The sequence below is a fragment of the Sapajus apella genome, unplaced genomic scaffold, assembly GCF_009761245.1.
Source record: "Sapajus apella isolate SASKATOON/1434 unplaced genomic scaffold, GSC_monkey_1.0 scaffold58, whole genome shotgun sequence".
Classification (NCBI taxonomy): domain Eukaryota; kingdom Metazoa; phylum Chordata; class Mammalia; order Primates; family Cebidae; genus Sapajus; species Sapajus apella.
Window position 1 is genome coordinate 9,824,646 of NW_022436998.1, and position 21,520 is coordinate 9,846,165.

The 21,520-nt window shown below is 35.8% G+C and overlaps 1 protein-coding gene across 3 annotated transcripts in view; it reads left to right on the forward strand.

Moving 5' to 3' along the window:
- Nucleotides 1-21,520, forward strand: part of PRKG1 (protein kinase cGMP-dependent 1) — a 1,332,247-nt gene that overhangs the window by 986,447 nt on the left and 324,280 nt on the right. The window lies entirely within an intron of this gene.

Sequence of the window (21,520 nt, forward strand, 5' to 3'; positions counted from 1 at the left end):
GGCATGGTGGATCACGGCCCAGAAAGAGCACTGTACTTAGAATCAAGAGGACATGAATATGAGTTCCAACCCTGTCACTTATTAATGATGTAACATTGAACCACACAGCCTTATTGGGATTCATTTGCTTCATCTGTAAAATGGAAATGAAAATAATTATGTATCTTAAAGTCATTTCTAAAGGTCAGAATATAACACAAAGCAGTATTTATCTTAACCACTCTGTTGCCATGTCTAATACAGAGCCTGGTACAAGTGTGATTAATACATTTTTACTGTGTCCAAGTGAATCTAACCAACTCATGCCTGCTGCAGAGAAATATTTCCTACTTTAATACTCATTGTTCCTTCTAAATGCTCTTTGCTCAAATGCATAAATTTTGTAAATTTCTTTAGCTTTTTCTGTCTATGTTTAAGTCAAAATTTGTTTTCAATTAAGAGTTCATTTTCTCCTCCTGTAGTTAAAATCCTGTTGGTGACATCAGAAATGATGGCTGCAGAAAAGGCAGGGATGTCACCAGTGGAAGATTATAAATTTGCATGCTGTATTTCACAAGTTGTAGGAAATTTACAAGGAGAAAATAATATAAAAGTGCTTTCCCTTGACATCCCCAAATCTCACACACATTCCAACTGTTTTCCAGGCAGAAATACCAATGTAGAGGTAGAAGTGACATGTACAGGCTTTTAAAGTATGAGAAACAAAGTCAGTTTCTTCCACTGGCATTCAGTTTTCAATAACTGCCAATTTTAGTAGTGTGCTGGCATCATTAAAGGTTTTTTTCAGCAAGTTTCTCTTCTCTACTTTGCCCTAATCCCTGGTCTCCCCCAACCATTTACTCCAAGGCTGTTAACTGAGAGGTTAACAGCTTCTGACCAATGAAAAGGAATTACTCATGGCAACAGTTAGTTTGGGAGGTATATGCTGTTGTCTTTGTGTACTGAGGTATCTCCAAAATTTTAGTAAATAACATTTGATGAATGAGTGTTAAATTACCTTTCTGCATGAAAACACCATATCGTTTTCTTTTTAAAAATCTTTTCAGCTGAAATCAACAAAAATGTAAGTGGTATAGTACTTCTCAGTTAAGCTTGGCCAGTATTTAGTTCAAATTCTGTATCCACTATATTATTCAAATTATGCATAGTCAGTAATTAGTACAGGCTTTCTTGGTTGTGTCAATCAACATCTCTGTGACTTTGTGTTAAATAAATTGTCGCTTTTTTCTTTTGATAATGGATTTCCACTGAGCGAAATGAGGCACTTATAAATCCATTTTAGGATTGGGATGAAGGAATTTGTTTTCTCTCTTTATTATTAAAGATTTACTAATAAATTATTGTTACAACACCTATATTTCTATCAAGAAGTCTGTGCATTTGATTCCAGTGGAATCATAAGTGCGTAAATGTAGTTATATATGAAAGTTAGAGGATTTCAAGTTTCCTTAAAAAATGTGAAAATCATAGCACTCTCCAAATTTTTAGGAAACGTTTTTGAAATGACAATTATGCAATAATCCATTGAAAATAATAGGCTCAATTTTCTGGATTGTTGGTACATAAGTAGGTGTTTTGTCTGAACATGAAATGAACCAGAAGTAGAGATGAATGCAGCCTTTGCTTTTCTGATTTTGCCTAGGAACTAAGAATTAAATTAATGATTTGCATTTCTAGACCAACATTGCTAGGATTATGCTTTACTGAATTTACTAAAATTAAAAAAAGAAATACAAGTGCTTTGAAAGATGAATGTTTATAATAAAAAATTTTTGTACTTTCCTATAAGAAACTTTGTATTTTACACCCAGTGGTTGTTAGATTCAGTTTGTTTACCACACTTAAAATGCTTTGTATTTGCATGTGTCTGAGAAAAACACTTAGATAACATATGATACTTCAGCTAAATGAAATTCTCGAATATAGATGCCTATGTTCTGAGAACTTGATTTCTGGAGGAGTCATATATATGTGTCTTGGCAATTTGTACACCATAGGAATTTATAAACTCAATAACTGACCAGACACTTTTATTTTTGTTTATTTAAATATGTAACTGTAATATTAACTCTGCTAAACAGAATAGACTTGGTATTGCTTATGGTTTCTTTTTTCTCCTATCTGCAGACAGAAAGTTCTAAATTTACAAAAATGGAGAGAATAGTGTAATCACCTCTCAACCATGTACCTATCACTCAGCTTCAGTAATTATCAACATTTTGCTTTTATTGTTTCTACCTTACCATATTTCTTTTTGCTGGAGTTTTAAAAAACAAAGGCCATATTGTCATTTCAATAGTCGAATATTTGTTGCACCTGTTACTTTTCAGGTTTTTGTGTGTTTTTTTTAAAGGACATAATTTTGTAGTCCGTTTTTGAGATTATTTCTTTGGCCTGTGGGATGCAATCTACTGGGGAGTATTTGAAAAGTAGTATCCAGGTTTATACCAGGAGAGCCATCCCAAATTGGTCTTTAGCCTGAACTCACTGGTGGGAAGTTGTGTCTATTGGCAACACTTTCCAGGGAAAGAACATTAGCAAACCTGCCCCATTCATCAATATTTACTGCCCTTTAAAGTCAAGGTATTATAGGAACAGGTACTCAGGATCATAATTTTCTTTTCATAGAAAAAGATCCATCATTTCATAGATTGGTAAAGCATATTGAAGTACCAAAATAAATCAAACATTTTTCATATGTACTATATTTATAATAGTGTATTAACTTTTTAGCTATTTAAAAGATCAATAATTCTGAAAATCAATTTCTCCATGCATTTGTTGACTGTTTTGTAAGCTTCAGCCTATTAAGTAGCACTCAAATGAAGATTTGGTAGGCAGAATGTCATTTGATTTTGTTATTATGATGAATGGCTTTTTAATGTCAAATCCTTTTAGATTAAAAAATCTCTTTATTCTGGAAATCATTAGTCCAATACGATCTTTTCTGCATTATTCATGTTCTCTTAATGTTAACTAGTTTATACATGGTTGACAAAGTGGAGAATGATCAGTATAATATAGAATTTGTTAGAATTTATGTATAATTTTTCCAGAATGTTAATGTTTTAAAGTGCTTTTGTTTGTTTGTTTTGTATTGTTTTTATAGTCGAAGAGAAGGACTTACAACACACCTTCTGTTTGTGCAGGAAGAGCTAGTTTAGTAGGTTTCATAGCCACTATCCTTCTCTTTTCACATGGCAAGCTTCTGGGGAAGCTGCAAGTACAGGTGAAGAAGATTAAAAGGCATTTGTTCTGTGTGTAAGGGAGAAAAGACTGATGAAGAAGGCTACCTTTGGATCCTATTTTTGATTTTGATGAAGTTGATCCCTAATTAGAAACATTTTTCTTTTTTTTTGAGAGAGAGTCACTCTCTGTCGTCCAGGCTGGAGTGCAGTGGCACAATCTTGGCTCACTGCAACCTCCGCCTCCTGGGTTCAAGTGATTCTCCTGCCTCAGCCTCCTAAGTAGCGAGAACTACAGGCGCATGCCACCATGCCTGGCTAATTTTTTATATTTTTAGTAGAGACAGGGTTTCACCATAGAAACACGTTTCTTTAAGGAACCACATCTTGAAGGATATGATCTCTGTGATGTAGGATATCACAGATGAACTACAGTGACTTCTTGTTGTAAATGTCAGTAAATATTTAATTATGCTAGTATTTTTATTATTATTTTATTGATATTTTTATTGTATCATTCTGTAGTTTCGAGTGATATACTTTCCCCATAAATTCTGTTATTCTTAGCATGCAATTTTATTGGACACAAATTTCCTCAGGAATGCATAGCTGGTGTTACAATAATACTATCTATATTAATTATTTATTAATAATGTATACATTATTATTAATACCATATAATCATTATGTATGTATTATTAATTATTTTTGAATGATAACAATTAAAAAATCTGAAATAGGAAGCAAAATGAGAATCTGTCCAATTGATACTTAAACATAAGAGAACTTAGGATAGTTTCCAAGATTCCACCATTCCTCTTTTGGATATTTAGTCGAAATTTGAAGACAATGAGCTAAGGATATTTTAATTATACTCTGTGGCTTTGAAGTATTTGACATCAAAGTAATTTAGATTTACAACTTTACTCAGTTATCAGTTGTTTTATTTGAAACTATGACAACCAATACATAAATGAATGAACTATTTCATATTCTAAAATAAAGCTCTTCTCTCTTTTCTTTTACATCCACAAATTCTAAAATTAAGTTTTCCAACTCATATTTACTGTATACCATGTAATTATTTCTCTATTTTTTCCTTATGCCCTTGTAAACCATTAAACCCTTTATGTGTATACCATATCCACTGGTACTCTCCAGGTCACCATGTGTTACTAGCTTTGAAATGTGAGAATTTAGAATTTGGGGAGTCTTGAAGGTGAATTTTGGGGACAACTTTTTCTTTCTTTCTTTCTTCTTTCTTTCTTTCTTTCTTTCTTGCTTTCTTTTCTCTCTCTCTCTCCCCCTCTTTCCTTCCTTCCTTCCCTCCTTTCCCCTCCCTCCCTCCTTCCCTTCCTTCCTTTTTCTTCCTTCCCTCCTTCCTTCCTTTTTCTTTACCTCTTTCCTTCCCCTTCCTTCCTTCCTTCCATCCTTCCTTCCTTCCTTTTCTTCCTTCCTTCCTTCCTTCTTTCCTCCTTTTCTCCCTCCCTCCCTCCCCTGCCTCTCCTCCTCCTCCTCCTCCTCCTCCTCCTTCTTCTTCTTGTTCTTCTCTCTCTCTCTCTCTTTCCCCTCCTCCATTCCTCCCTCCCTCCCCTTCAGGGTCTCACTCTGTCAGGCTGGTCTAGTACAGTGACACAATCACAGCTCATTACAACGTCATGTTCCTGGGCTCAAGTGATTCTCCTGCCTGCGCATCTAGAGTAGCTGGGACTATAGGCACATATTAACATGTATGGCTAATTTTTAAAACTTTCTGTGGATACAAGGTCTCCCTCTGTTGCTCAGACTTGTCTTGAACTCCTGGTCTCAAGCAGCCTCCCACATTGGCCTCCCCAATTGCTGAGATTACAGCCATGAGCCATTGTGCCTGGCTATAAAAAATATTTTAAAACTGTAAATTGCTATTGGGCTATTCGGGTGTGAATTTTTTCATTTTGAGTATCTATATTTTCTTTTTTTTTCCAGAATAAGAGAGATAATCTCTGTATACCTTATAAATTACAAAATATGTGTTCAGTTATCCTCTGCTTAGGGCTATATGGAGCTAGTAAAACATTTCTTTTTATCCAATGAAATCACAGTTTATAACTTCATCTGTAATAGCATAGGACATATGCTGGTTGTTACACATTTATATTTCCAATAGTCTGTAAGCTACCTGAAGTCTGAGACCAAGGCTTATTCACCTTAACACTTTAAAGACAGCGCCAGTCACTTGGATGCTCAGTTGAATGATGCTTTTTGAATGAATAACAATGTAAAGGGCAAAATTCTTAAAGTAAAGTATCATTGATAATTTTTACCTTATTTTTTTATTTAATAAGCCTTCTTTAATTTGATTAAAATAGAAGTATTTTATCAACTTTGTTTATCTGCTAAAAGAGCTTTGACTATAGCACATGTTCCCTAGAATGAAAATGAACACTTATTGTGATACAAGAGAAATTATTTTACCAAATCTATCATCTACAAGAATTGCTATCCTTTCTACCTTATTCAATTTTTCCCATCACTCAGGCCTCCTGGGCCACTATCAGGGTAGTTCTTATGAAAAATCAAATCAAGAAGAAAGAGCTTAAAACTTTTAGAGAATTTGTGATTATGGAAACAAAGAAAGGAACAAAAAAAGAAAATCCAGGATATATGAAGGAAGTTGATAATGTTAGTGTATATAAATGTGTGTGTTGCGACTATGGGCAAGGGTTATGAAGATTCAGAAGGATACAGATAAAAACTGGGCCAGAGTTATTTAGTGTAACTTGGTCCTTTGTGGCCCGTGATGATCTTCAAGTATTCCAAGGAATGGGTAGTCAGTTGTTTTTTGTTTTGTTTTGTTTTTGTCAGTTGGACATCTGCAGAATTTTTTTTTTTTTTTTGTCAAATATGTGTACACATGAATGTTGGAAGGGAAGCCTATGTCAGGGAAACATAAACTACTAAGGCAATTATATATTTTTAAAATAAAGTATATTTCCTGGCATTTCAAGTTCAGTAAAATGATGTGATTTAGTATCAGGGCTACAACTTTTACTGATTGCTGCTACATTGCATGCCCAGAACTATTTTGTTTAACAGCATCAAATATTAATAGTTCCATTTTAATCAGGACATATAGTCAAACAATCTTAGAGGTAGAAGGGATTACATGGGCCTTCTGGTCCAAGCCCAGTATTTTACAGATGACTATGTTAACAACGAAATGGTGAAGTGGGTTACTTGTGTCAAATACTGTAGTAAGTGCTTAACCGTTATTTTCCCACTTTGTCCTCACAGCAGTCTTATGGCATCTATTACTAGATGAGTACATGGGGCTTAAAAGTCACGCTACCTTGCTTAAAATCTTATGGTTACTAAGTGGTAGAGCTGGAATTCAAAACCATACAGACTGATTTTTAGACAATTTATTTCAGGTATAATTCAGTAATTAACTAAAGATGAGTGAGAAACTCTTCTTTCATAGACTACCCTGTATGTTGTGATAGTGTTATGTGAGAATTGGAGAAGATTTTGTGGAGGAGAAAACAGTTGAGCTGTGTCTTGAAAGATACCTCAGAATTTGCTAGGCAGTCAAGATTACAGTTTGTGAAAACTATCAGAGTGTTATTGGGTAGTTGTAATAATAGTGAGTACTGCTGTGCAACTGAAGATGAAAATGTAGAGTGTGTTGAGGTCACAGGCAAGAGACAAGATTGGAAGGGCAACCACTGGTTCGAGTTTGTATCTCAATTCCAGCTTTGATGCCTCCTAAGTCGTTCACAATTTTTTTCCTTCCTCCCAGATACTCACTGCTCCAGTTGTGTTTATTCAGTCTATTGAGATCTAGGCAGTGAGTGTTTGAATTAGGACAGGAGTCATAGGGTTAAAAATTAGAAATAAAATAGGGAGAGAGTTTGGAGGTAAAATTTGTTAGGCTTAGTGACTGATGAAATTTCAGAGGTGAAGGAGATTGAAGTATAACAGATGATGCCAAGATTTCTAACTGCAGAGACCCAAGTGGGTGGTGACACTGTTACCTATGATGGAAAAAGTTGGAAGATAATTGAATCTTTTTTTTTCCCCCATTTATTTATTTTATTGCATTTTAGGTTTTGGGGTACATGTGAAGAACATGCAAAATTTTTGCATAGGAACACACGTGGCAGTGTGATTTTGTGCCTTCCTCCCCATCACCTACATCTGGCATTTCTCCCCTTGCTATCTCTCCCCAGCTTCCCACCCCCCACTGTCCCTCCCCTATTTCCTCCCAACTGACCCCAGTGTGTAGTGTTCCCCTCCCTGTGTCCATGTGTTCTCATTGTTCAACACCCGCCTATGAGTGAGAACATGCGGCGTTTGATCTTCTGCTCTTCTGTCAGTTTGCTGAGAATGATGGTTTCCAGGTTCATCCATGTCCCTACAAAGGACCCAAACTCATCGTTTTTGATGGCTGCATAATATTCCATGGTGTATATGTGCCACATTTTCCCTATCCAGTCTATCGTCGATGGGCATTTGGGTTGGTTCCAGGTCTTTGCTATTGTAAACAGTGCTGCAATGAACATTCGTGTGCACGTGTCCTTATAGTAGAACGATTTGTAATCCTTTGGATATATACCCAGTAATGGGATTGCTGGGTCAAATGGAATTTCTATTTCTAGGTCCTTGAGGAATCGCCACACTGTCTTCCACAATGGTTGAACTAATTTACACTCCCACCAACAGTGCAAAAGTGTTCCTATTTCTCCACATCCTCTCCAGCATCTGTTGTCTCCAGATTTTTTAATGATCGCCATTCTAACCGGCGTGAGATGGTATCTCAGTGTAGTTTTGATTTGCATTTCTCTGATGACCAGTGATGATGAGCATTTTTTCATATGTTTGTTGGCCTCACGTATGTCTTCTTTTGAGAAGTGTCTGTTCATATCCTTTGCCCACTTTTGAATGGGCTTGTTAGTTTTTTTCTTGTAAATCTGCTTTAGTTCTTTGTAAATTACGGATATCAGCCCTTTGTCAGATGGGTAAACTGCAAAAATTTTTTCCCAATCTGTTGGTTGCCGATTCACTCTAATGATTGTTTCTTTTGCTGTGCAGAAGCTGTGGAGTTTGATTAGGTCCCATTTGTCTATTTTGGCTTTTGTTGTCAATGCGTTTGGCGTTTTGGTCATGAAGTCCTTGCCTACACCTACGTCCTGAATGGTTTTGCCTAGATTTTCTTCTAGGGTTTTTATGGTGTTAGGTCTTATGTTTAAGTCTTTAATCCATCTGGAGTTAATTTTAGTGTAAGGTGTCAGGAAGGGGTCCAGTTTCTGCTTTCTGCACATGGCTAGCCAGCTTTCCCAACACCATTTATTGAACAGGGAATCCTTTCCCCATTGCTTGTTTTTGTCTGGTTTGTCAAAGATCAGATGGTTGTAGATATGTTGTGTTGCCTCCGAGACCTCTGTTCTGTTCCATTGGTCTATATCTCTGTTTTGGTACCAGTACCAGGCTGTTTTGATTACTGTAGCCTTGTAGTATAGTTTGAAGTCTGATAGTGTGATGCCCTCCGCTTTGTTCTTTTTGCTTAGAATTGACTTGGCTATGCGGGCTCTCTTTTGGTTCCATATGAAGTTTAAGGTGGTTTTTTCCAGTTCTGCGAAGAAGGTCATTGGTAGTTTGATGGGGATAGCATTGAATCTGTAAATTACTTTGGGCAGTATGGCCATTTTCACGATATTGATTCTTCCTAACCATGAACATGGAATGTTTCTCCGTCTGTTTGTGTCCTCTCTTATTTCGTTGAGCAGTGGCTTGTAGTTCTCCTTGAAGAGGTCCTTCACATTCCTTGTTAGTTTTATTCCTAGGTATTTTATTTTCTTTGTGGCAATTGTGAATGGAAGTTTGTTCTTGATTTGGCTCTCTTTAAGTCTGTTACTGGTGTATAGGAATGCATATGATTTTTGCACATTGATTTTGTATCCTGAGACTTTGCTGAACTTGCTTATCAGTTTCAGGAGGTTTGGGGCTGAGACGATGGGGTCTTCTAGATATACAATCATGTCATCTGCAAATAGAGACAATTTGACTTCCTCCTTTCCTATTTGAATGCCCTTTATTTCTTTTTCTTGCCTGATTGCTCTGGCTAGAACTTCTAATACTGTATTGAATAGCAGTGGTGAGAGAGGGCATCCTTGTCTGGTGCCACATTTCAAGGGGAATTCTTCCAGTTTTTGCCCATTCAGTATGATATTGGCTGTTGGTTTGTCATAAATAGCTTTTATTATTTTATAATTGAATCTTATGATCTCTAAATTCATTTCATATTGTCCTGAGTTTTGATGTAAGGGAAATAATATCTTTGTACTTTGTATCACATTAAGTATAAACAGAGCTCTCATAAGGATATAAGAATTATGTGTATTAATGTATATACATGATAAGAAATATGTGTGATTTTATATGACTATTCTCCTAGTAGAATCTAGAATCCATTATAATGTTCTATAGCTGGAGGAGCTTATAGACATCATCTAATCAAAAAGTTAAAAATTTATTCCCTAAGACCTTTTTACTTTGGTTTACTGTTTTTTAAAAAAGCCAAACCAACCAGAAAACAAATGAAAACATTGAAAAGAAAATTATTTTGGATGAGTACCACTTAGCCTCATTATGTCTTACTTTAGAACCTCTGTACTCATTTAAATAAGTTACCTGCTCTAACAGGCACTTGAGTTTTCTACTCCGGAGCTAATCCAACCTTCTCTTTTACTAGATGTAAAACCGGGTTAGTCTAACAGACTTTGGTGAAGCAAGGTATGAAGGAAGGAAAAAAATAGCAGTAGTTATACAATAATATAGTTGCATAACTTATATAAACTATAATAATTATACGACTATGAAAATATTTATGGGAGTAAGATACTTTTAAACAAGATGGGATATTTTATCCTGCCCCCTTCCCACACCCTCCACGAAAAATACCTTTTTCTAGTTTTTCTGTTCACGTAGTGTTACACTGACTCTATAACATTGCCCACAGTGCCACCTATTGGTAAAATAATGACAATGTAACCAGTTTTTCTGTAACCCGTAATTGGTACCATAGTCTCCTAAGAAATCTGCTCTGGATTTTTGCAGGCAGATGTTAGAAAGCAGGTTGTCTGTGATCCAACTGAAATGGGAAATGAATCACGTGTTCTATGCAGAGATGCTCAAGCTTACCATTTAGAACTCCAAATAGGATCTCAAAAGCATGATATCCGACTTCCCCAGTTCATGGTTCTGCCAAAAAAGAGGCTGTGAAACTGCTTAGGGATTCTAAGAATTTAGACTGTTCCCACATGTTGGGATTGAAGTTGTTTTATGTGGCTTGCTACTCAGCTGTGAGTGTTGCTTTTTAGAGACACCAAGTTGAAGTATTGAGCTCATTTGATAAATGCTCTGCCAGACTCTTCATGTTATCACATAGACTATTAAGTGCCAAAAAAGGCATTAGTTTCACTGACAATGTTTAATTTTTAAAAATTACTTTTATAAGATTAGTGAATGTAATTTTTCCTTTCTCCAGTATAAGCTTTTCTAGAGAAGGATATTATTTCTACAGAATTAGCATAATGTCAAATACAGTTGTTCCTTCATATCGTGGGGGGAGGACTGGTTCCAGAACCCCCTTACATACCAAAATCCACGCATGCTCAAGTCCCGCAGTGGGCTCTGCTGAACCAAAGATACGAAAAGTTGACCCTTGTGCCCACAGATTTTGTGTCCCAGGAATATTATGTGTTTGATTTGCATTTGGTTGAGAATGAGGAACCTGCAGATGTGGAGGGCCCACTGTATTTATTGAAAAAAAAAAATCTGCATTTAAGCAAACCTGCACAATTCAAACCCATGTTGCTCAAGTCAACTGTACAAAGTAAGGTGTGGTATATATGATTGCAGGAGTAATTATACATTTAACAAATGTCAGCATTTGGTGCTCATGTACACATGCACTAACACACACCTGGAAAGACATACAGGAGAGATGAATGTGATAAAGTACAAACATTGATGACTTCCCTCTCGTATACTCTTTGAATAAAATGCTAGAATCATGATGATTGTTGTTTGTTTGAAATCAAAAGATTTCGTCAGATCCTCCCTCCCACAATCTTTTATTGTCCAAATTGTTACATGCATTACCAGAATGTATTTCTGGCTAGCTTTGCTCACTTTTGAGTTATTATTATGTATTTGATACTTGAGGTAGTTTTTGGAGGCAAGGTGTACTGACCATGTAGCTACTTTTTCAGTTATTTAGAGACCAAATAGTTATCCCCTGTAAGCCACCAGCAAACTGATCTGTGATATCCATGTCAGAAAAGACAAAATTGTTCTTCAGTTAAATAAAAAAATTAAGTAAATAAAAATGGAAAGAGTAGCACCATCGAACATCATGCTCTTTAAAGGAAATTGAAGTATAAAAGCAAATTTTATTTAGATTGAAGGGCTATGGAGACAAAAATCCAAAAATCTATCCACCAAGGAAAGCCAAGTCAAAGGCTTGAAAGCAGAGAGTAGATCACAGGCTAGAAGAACCCTGGTTGAGAGAGAAGGGCCAGGAAGGAGGCCAGGAAGGAGCCCAGGAAGAACAATTCTTAAAAACTGGCAGCAAGGGTGGGTAGAAGCACTATCCCTGAAGCTGGACAGCTAGGGTTCACATTCTGGGAGCTTTGTCAGATATTGAGGCATTCAGAATGGTGGGTAGGAACAGTAGTCTTGCAGCTGTACAGCCTTGATTCAAATCCTGCTTCCCCCTATTAGAACTATGGGGTCTTGTCAGTTTCCTTACCCAAAGATGGGTAGAATCGATTTAGTATGGTTCTTCTGTGAATTCCATGAAATAATAAATACAAATAGGGTGATCATAGGTCTTGAATGGCTAATTTAGCTCCAAATTTTTCTTTCTTTTCTTTTCTTTTTAAAGTGAGGTATTATATAGGCCATGATGGATTTGGTAAACCTCCCATTGATTTGCAGCAATGGCCTTGGTCTCTTTCTGTGTTCATTGAGACTAGCTTTGGAGTGCACCAGGAATAATCCTGCTATTTTTTCTTGACCCTTTACAGATATAATTTAACTAACATCTACCTTTCAAGGAAAGCATATCAGGATTTGACAATAAAACGAAGTGCACAGGGGAATGTGGGCTGGGCACATGTAGATCCTGATGTGGAGTGGCGTTGGTAGAAGTATTCAGCACTAATGTCCCTACCAATAAATTTGTTGGCAGCCAGTTGTGCCTATGTTTATATTAATACCTTCAAAATGTTTGAGGCCACAAGGAATTTAATCAGTGAGATGAGTGGGGAAAATTTGGATTATTATGAAGTAGGTTTATCTTAAATATTTTGTGTGGAAAACAGAAGCTGAGAAATCTTTCTAGTTTGAGTTTATCAAGAAATGACTGGTTGCTCTCAATGAAGTTTTGTCATTTATCATAGTAGAAATATACACCTGCTTATTTATTTATTTATTTATTTATTGAGACAGAGTCTTGCTCTGTTGCCAGGCACCAGGCTGGGTGTAGTGGCACCATCTCGGCTCACTGCAACCTCTGCTTCCCGGGTTAAGGCAATTCTCCTGTCTTAGCCCCTTGAGTAGCTGGGACTACAGGTGTGCACCACCATGCCCAGCTAATTTGTGTATTTTTAGTAGAGACGGGGTTTCACCATGTTGGCCATGATGGTCTCAATCTCTTGACCTCGTGATCCACCCACCTCAGCCTCCCAAATTGCTGAGATTACAGGCGTGAGCCACCACGCCTGGCCGCTTATTTATTTTATGTTTTGGCACAAAGCTTTTTTGCAGTAAATTCTTTCTGTAGCAAAAAGGTAAAAATATAAGTAAATTAATTAATTGGTGAACTTCTAAAAATTTGATAATGCATGTTTATTAGTATTTACTACTTACTGTGGATGTATTGAAATCACTAGCTGCATGGCAACCAGAAGACCCAAAGCTGTTGAAGATTCAGTAGTAGGCAGCCTCTACTTCAAAAGTTGATAGTTATTTTAAGAAGACTGTTCCTGAAGATGATGATCTAGCACATGCTAAAGAGGTACATGCTAAAGCTATAGAAGATGTGTTTTTATGTTACTGTGAAACAGTTTTCATTTATACCAAGTGTCCATTGTTTTAATTTCACTCGTTTTAATTTTATTTATTTAATGTTTTAAAATTTATTTATTTCATTATTTATTATTATTTTTTGAGACAGAGTCTTGCTCTGTCCCTCAGGCTGGAGTGCAGTGGCAAGATCCTGGGTCACTGCAACTTCCACCTCCTGGGTTCAAGTGATTCTTCCTGCCTCAACCACCTAAGTAACTGGGACTACAGGCATGTACCACCATTCCCGGCTGATTTTTGTATTTTTAGTAGAGATTGGATCTCACCATGTTGGCCAGGCTGGTCTCAAACTTCTGGCCTTAAGAGATCTGCCCACCCAGCCTCCCCAAGTGCTGGGATTATAAGCGTGAGGCACCATACCAGGCCCACTTATTGTTAATTTTAAGTTTCCTTGTACATGTAAGAAAAATTAGATAAGATCTTTAAAATACTGTGCCCTCTGGCAAAAGATAAACTTTGCAAATGTTCAAATGATTCTGATTTTATGTCAGTATCATTAGACACTGTATTAGTTTCCTGTTGCTGCTATAACAAATTACTACATAACAACATAAGTATTATTTTATAGTCCTGAAGGTCAGAAGTCTGAAATGAATCTAACAGATTAAAATCAAGGTGTCAGAAGGTCTGTATTTTTCTGAAAGTTCTACAGAAGAATGCTTTTTTTTTTTTTTTGCCTTTTACTGCTTCTGGAGGCCCCCCTGCACTCCTTGGTTTGTGATCCTGTCAGAGACCATCACTTTAACCTGAGCTTCTGTTGACATATATCCTTTTGCTGACATTGACCCTCTTGCTTCCCTCTTGTAATGACCCTGGTGTTTGGGCTCACCTGGATAATTCAGGATAATCCCTTTAATTCAAGATTCTTAATCACATCTTCAAAGTCCCTTTGCCAAGTAAAGTAAACTGCATAGGTTCTGAGGATTAGGATGTAAACATCTTTAAAGGCTCAATATTCTGCCTGTCACGGATGCTTCAAATACATAGTTGATAATTCCAATACCAGTTTGATGACTGCATTGAATTAAATTAAGCTTGATCTTATTGTGAAAGTTAATATAAATTCAGTTTGAAAGTTCAACATTGATTAGATAAAGTTATTTGTTTTCAAAGTGATTACAAATATGGCAGAGCCGTGTCATGGTGACAACAATGTTCTTACAAAATTAAGGGATTTATGGAGCAGAAATGTATTTGAAACAGGTTGTGGTATAAAAATAATTGGTGTGTCCATAATTGGGTCCCAAGAAACTAGAATATACTAACAATAAAAATAGATGATCCAGTTTTCAAATTTTATAGGTACATACACACACATAAACACACAGAGAAACTGAACTGAAAAACCTTTATGAAAAAACTGACATTAAATTTTAAAAAGTAAAAAAGCCCTCCAGTATCACAGACTTCCTTTTGTTGCCCAGCTTCAATTGCACCCAAAAATATCTGAGGCCCTGAACGCCTAACTTGTAAATAAACCTGAGTGTCCTATAATGGTATTCAATTCCTCTGTAAATGAGTCATTTTGTTGCAGTTTTATTTAAAATCATTAGAAACATTTAATCAAAGTTTTCAAAAATTGAAAACCCAAAAAACATAAGCTTTTAGAAAATTGCAATTATTGAAAACAAAGCATGAATATAGGCATTGAAATTTGTTCTTATAAAAGCATGGAAGAAACTGAATAAATTAAAATTTGAAAGTTCAAAAATTTTTTTATTTATATTTTAAGCTCAGAGGTGCATATTGCAGGTTTGTTGCATAGGTAAACTTGTCTGTTTTTTTTGGTGCAGATTATTTCATCACCCAGGTGTTAAACCTAGTTCCCATTAGTTATCTTTCCTGGTCCTCTCTCTCTTCCCACCCTCTACCCTATGATAGGCCCCAGTTGTGTATAGTTCTTCTCTATGTGTCCATGTGTTCTCATGATTTAGCTTCCACTTGTAAGTGAAAACATGCAATATTGGTTTTCCGTTTCTGCATTAGTTTGCTAAGAATAATGGACTCTAGCTCCATCCATGGCCGTCCAAAGGACATGATCTCATTCTTTCTTATGGAAAGCTCAAATTGTAAGATTTAATTTTGAAAACCTGTGATTGCACTTAAGCTATCTAGTTTTCTGGAAAGAATCACTTGATGATGCTCCTGTTTTTAATTCGATATTATATTCTGTATTAGAATATAATAGCATTAAGAAGGAAGTTCTATGATTTTCTAAAGAATCATATACCAAAGCAAGGTATTTGATGAAAGTTGTCTTTCAGAAATATTTGCTGACATAGCATAGTTTGAGGGGAGGCACTAAGGAGTAACAGTAAAAATATCTGGATAAAAGTATTTACAAATTTCAATATGGAAAAATTAGAATTGAGAATATTCTCCATTTAGCAGTCTGTTCTCATCTATTCAGATATTTTTGTAACTGTGGAAAGAATATTTTGTCAAAATTGGTGTGATGTAGAGAGAAGAGTTAGTTGCAAATGTCAACAATTTCAAAATTAGGAACCTTAAAATGTAATTTTGAAGATTCCAGTCAGTTCTGTGAAGAAATAAGACATGTAAAAATACATTTTTTAGAAAGTACCTGTAACATGCATTAGAGAGAGATGTAAACATAGATTCAGTCATATGGTTATATACCAGGAATAATTATTCTGATTATGTGATTTTCAGTATTCAAATAATATGTTTTTAATTTTGAAATTGCATTAATATATGTGAATGTATTTTATATCTATATATTTTTATATATATTTAAAAAATATATTTTATTGCATTTTAGTTTCTGAGGTACATATGCAGATCATGCATGATTGTTGTATGGGTACATACATTGCAATGTGGTTTGCTGCCTCCATCTCCATCACCTATATCTGGCATTTCTCCTCATGTTATCCCTCTCCAACTCCCTACCCCCGGTTTTCCTTCCCCTAGACCCCTTCAACAGACCCCAGTGTGTGATGCTCCCCTCCCTGTGTCCATGTGTTCTCATTGCTCAACACCTGCCTATGAGTGAGAACATGTGGTGTTTGATTTTCTGTTCTTGTGTCAGTTTGCTGAGAATGATTGTTTCCAGGTTCATCCATGTCCCTACAAAGGACGCGAACTCATCGTTTTTATGGCTGCGTAGTATTCCATGGTATATATGTGCCACATATTCCTTGTCCAGTGTATCATTGATGGGCATTTGTGTTGGTTCCAGGTCTTTACTATTGTAAACAGTGCTGCAGTGAACATATGTGTACATGTGTCTTTATAATAGAATGATCTGTAATCCTTTGGATATATACCCAGTAACGGGATTGCTGGGTCAAATGAAATTTCTATTTCTAGGTCCTTGAGGAAGTGCCACACTGTCTTCCACAATGGTTGCACTAATTTGCACTCCCACCAACAGTGTAAAAGTGTTCCTGTTTCTCCACATCCTCTCTAGCATCTGTTGTCTCCAGATTTTTTAATGATCGCCATTCTAACTGGCATGAGATGGTATCTCAATGTGGTTTTGATTTGCATTTCTCTAATGACCAGTGATGATGAGCATTTTTTCATATGTTTGTTGGCCGTATACAAGTCTTCTTTTGAAAAGTGTCTGTTCATATCCTTGGCCCACTTTTGAATGGGTTTGTTTGTTTTTTTTCTTGTAAAACTGTTTTAGCTCTTTGTAGCTTCTGGATATTAGCCCTTTGTCAGATGGGTAGATTGCAAAAATTTTTTCCCATTCTGTTGGTTGCTGGTTCACTCTAATGATTGTTTCTTTTGCTGTGCAGAAGCTCTGGAGTTTAATCAGGTCCCATTTGTCTATTTTGACTTGTTGCCAATGCTTTGGTGTTTTAATCATGAAGTCCTTACCTATGCCTATGTCCTCAATGGCTTTGCCTATGTTTTCTTCTAGGGTTTTTATGGGGTTAGGTCTTATGTTTAAGTCTTTAATCAATCTGGAGTTAATTTTAGTGTAAGGTTTCAGGAAGGAGTCCAGTTTCTGCTTTCTAGCAAGTTTTCCTAACACCATTTATTAAACAGGGAATCCTTTCCCCATTGCTTGTTTTTGTCAGGTTTGTCAAAGATTAGATGGTTGTAGATATGTGGCATTGCCTCTGAGGGCTCTGTTCTGTTCCATTGGCCTATATTTCTGTTTTGGTACCAGTACCATGCTGTTTTGATTACTGTAGCCTTGTAGTATAGTTTGAAGTCAGGTAGCATAATACCTCCAACTTTGTTCTTTTTGCTTAGAATTGACCTGGCTATGCAGGCTCTCTTGGCTCCACATGAAGTTTAAGGTGGTTTTATACAGTTCTGTGAAGAGAGTCATAGGTAACTTGATGGGCATAGCATTGAATCTATAAATTACTTTGGGCAATATGGCCATTTTCACAATATTGATTCTTCCTAACCATTAGCATGGAATGTTTTTTCATTTGTTTGTTTCTTCTCTTATTTCCTTGAGCAATGGTTTTTAGTTCTCCTCGAAGAGATTCTTTACATCCATCGTTAGTTGTATTCCTAGGTATTTTATTCTCTTTGTAGTAATTGTGAATGACAGAAACATAAATGGTTTTTGAATGGAACCATTTCATAGGTGTTTTGTATTTCCATAAGCTGATTAGCAAATTAATATTCATGATTTTATATGATTGATAATTTCATCTACTCTTTCCATCTGCAAACTGTACCTGGCTCATTGTAATCTCTTATTATTACCATAAGCAGCTTAGTGAGAAACCTCCTGAGCCACCTAACCTTTAATAATTCCTTTCTCTGTAGCCTGTGGTATATTTTCTTACATATGAGTTCAACATTTTTGTGTGTCATTTTCTGCTTTAATCTATTTCGTACATGCTTTTTCTTTTTCCTTGTCATAAATGGCGTGTCCTATTAACACTCTTTCTGTATTTCCTTACTTTAACTGTCATGTTCTGTCAATTCCATTTCTTTCAAAGTATTATGCAGCACACACCAAACTTTCTCCCAAGTCCTTTAACTTCTTCTGGAAGAAGAAGCGATTTCATCACCGAGGTGTTAAGCCTAGTTTCCATTAGTTATTTTTCCTGGTTCTCTCTCTCCCCACCCTCCACCCTCTGATGGGCTTTTGCTGTGGTTGTGTTTTTGCACTGTGTGAACAGCCCCATACTACACAGATGAGGACACAAGCAGAGGCTGAAATCCTACAGGGCTCTTTTCACCAATTTGTGCAAAAGAGTCATCCATCCCGGCAGCATGCTGGTGCACCTCTTTCACTCTCCTTTAGAAGCCTGTGCTCTCTGTCCATGCCAGCCTTTCTTCATCCTTGTCAAGATTGTTTTCTAAATTCCAGAACCGTTTCCTGATCTCTTCAGTGGCCTCAGCCCTCTGGCCTTGACATTATTCTTTATGATGTCGGTATTGTTGACTTCATAGCCTTTTTACTTCCTCAACTCCAAAATAGCTCTGAATTTTTCTAGCTGGAATCCCACTGTTCCTCAGAAAGTTTCCTTCTGTAGCATCATGGGTTTTTACATGGCTCTTGTAACCACAATCACCTTTGCCACTCCTCCCCTCTTCCTTACAGAAGGTGCCTTCCATATGCCTCACCTCTGGACCTCAGTGTTATTATACTTCTTCATTTTCTTAGTTCATCACCTGCTTTAGGCTTTATTTACCTTCCTTTGTCATCTGAATGCCACCAGCCATTCTCGATTCTGTGCACTAACTCCTTAGAAATCTTTCTCTCTTGGCCCTTACAGAAGCCTTGGAGCTTAAGACTGTCTTTAGCCGTTTCCTTCTTACTAATACTTGAATTCAAATGTCTTAACTATCTGCTTTATTGTCTTCTAGATTTTTGTTATTCAAAATGGAAGCTATGGACCAGCATCTAAGAACTTGTTAGAGATGCAGATCTTGCCTTAAGCCAGACCTATGAGTTGGAATCTACCTTTTAACATTTATTCATGCTGAAGTTGGACAGGCACTGCTCTAGGGTACCAGGATACTAAGGCCAACTGTAAAGATTATTCTTTGTTTCTTCTGTGGCAGGCCAGATAAACTCTAGGAGTGGGTGACTGGTTGTCTCCAGGTGATGCAGGCACAGCAAGGAGCACAGAAGGAGTAGCAGACTGTGGGGATGGCATACATGGGAAGAATGGGGGAGAAGAGGCATAGACAAAAAGACTCTGCAAATGATCATTTCAGAGACCCTAAATTACCCATACATGTATTCATTTTCTGTGTGTACTGAGTGGTGATGATGTTGATGGCATTAATAATGATAGTAATAGTTAAAAATTGTTCATATCAAATTCTGTAAACAGAATCTGCATTTCAAAAAGAATACCAGATAACTCATATGTATGACAAAATTTGAGAAATATTTTCTAAAGCAGTGGTTTTCAAAGATCCGTTGTGTGAAATCACTTTAGTGGATTTGCAGCCTGCACTAAAAATAGCAGCAACAACAGTGAAATGGATTAAAACAGAATATATAGAAAATATCAGTTACGATTTAAAAATCAGGTGTGATTTAAAACTTTTCTATATAGAAAATATCAGATATGTGGTAAAGGTTAGTGTTGGTTTAAGATTTTTTTCAGTAATACTTGTGTGTGCTCAGTTATTATATAAAGTAAATTTCTTACTATGAATAAAAATGGTTGGTAAATCTTATCTAGACAATTTTCCAGTAGCAAATGCAAAACCAGGCTGAATAAGTCTATTCAATTTTTGACATCTCTTGTCAATCCTGCCTTCATTTCTACCTAGAAATCTTCTTAATCATCTTCATGCCTTGTAACTGTGAGAAAGAAAAGGTGGAACTGTTATTACTCTGGAGTGGTTTGTTCAATTGAGATTCACATAAAACCCATCAGAGTATAGATAAAAGTACTACCCATTGGTCTAAAGCAGAATTTCTAAATCTTTTCTAAGAACCATTTCTCAGAGACTGAGGAAATAACACAAGCCCTTTCCCTATAATTTTGTAGTTTCTTTGAAACCACTTTATTTTTTTTTAATTTATGCAAAATCATGTGAAAGAACTTTTACAAATCTATGAGAAAAAGACAATCTTATAGAAAAATAGGAAAAAGTGTTACTTTGTGTAAGAGAATATATAGTCAAATGACATATAAAAAGGAGCTCAAAAACCATTAGTTTTCAGAGAAATGAAAAAGACAAATCAAAACCACAATGCAATACAATTGTATTCCCATTAGAATGACTAAAATATAAATATTCACAACAATCAGCTGATGACTAGGATTAAACAGCAGGATCTCTTATACTCTGCTGGTAGGATATAACCCATACAGTTTTTTTTTTTCTTTAAAAAAGAAAACCTCTTTATTTGGAATTTATTTTAAATTTACAGAAAAGTTGAAAAAATTTAAATGCTTAAAAATAGTATTAAGAACATGTGTATACTTACCAAGATAATCAGTTGTTAAAATTTAATCTATTTGCTTTATTTGCCCGTTCTCTTCACATACACACACAAATGCACGCACACACACACACACGTGTACAAACACACACACCCATATTTATTTATATATTTTTATTCAATTTCCTGAACCGTTATGTTATATATATCATGGCCCTTGACCTCAAACTACTACAATGTGTCTTTCCTGAATGTAAGACTATTTTCTTATGTCAACATAGTGCAGTTATCAACTTCAGTAAACTTTAACATTGATATAATACTTCTCAATTTTGAACTTACCTTTAATACATTTAATTTTTAATTTTATTATTTGAACTCATAATGTCCATTATAACACTTTTTCCTTTTAGATCCTGATCCAGTCTAGAATCAGTATTATATTTAGTTGTCATGTCTTTTAACCTCTTTTAATCTGGAACATTTTCACAGCTTTTTTTTGGACTTTTAAGACATTTTATAAAGAATAGAGGCCCCTATTTTTATAAAATAGGTTGATACAATCACTTTTTAAAACCTTATCTTACAAGAAATTTCAAATAGATAAAAAGAAAAAAATTGTATTATGAACCCTTATGTATGAATCACCCAGCTTCAACAATCATCAATTATTTTTTCTTTTTTGCTATTCTTGTTTCATTTATACTTATGCTCACTGATGTAGCTATTTTTGAAAACTTTGACCATATTGCATACATGATTGTGATTAATCATCAGATATATGTATATATACATATAAAACCTTACATATATCTATCCCCAACAGAAGTACCTATGTAAGTACCTAAGAAGATAT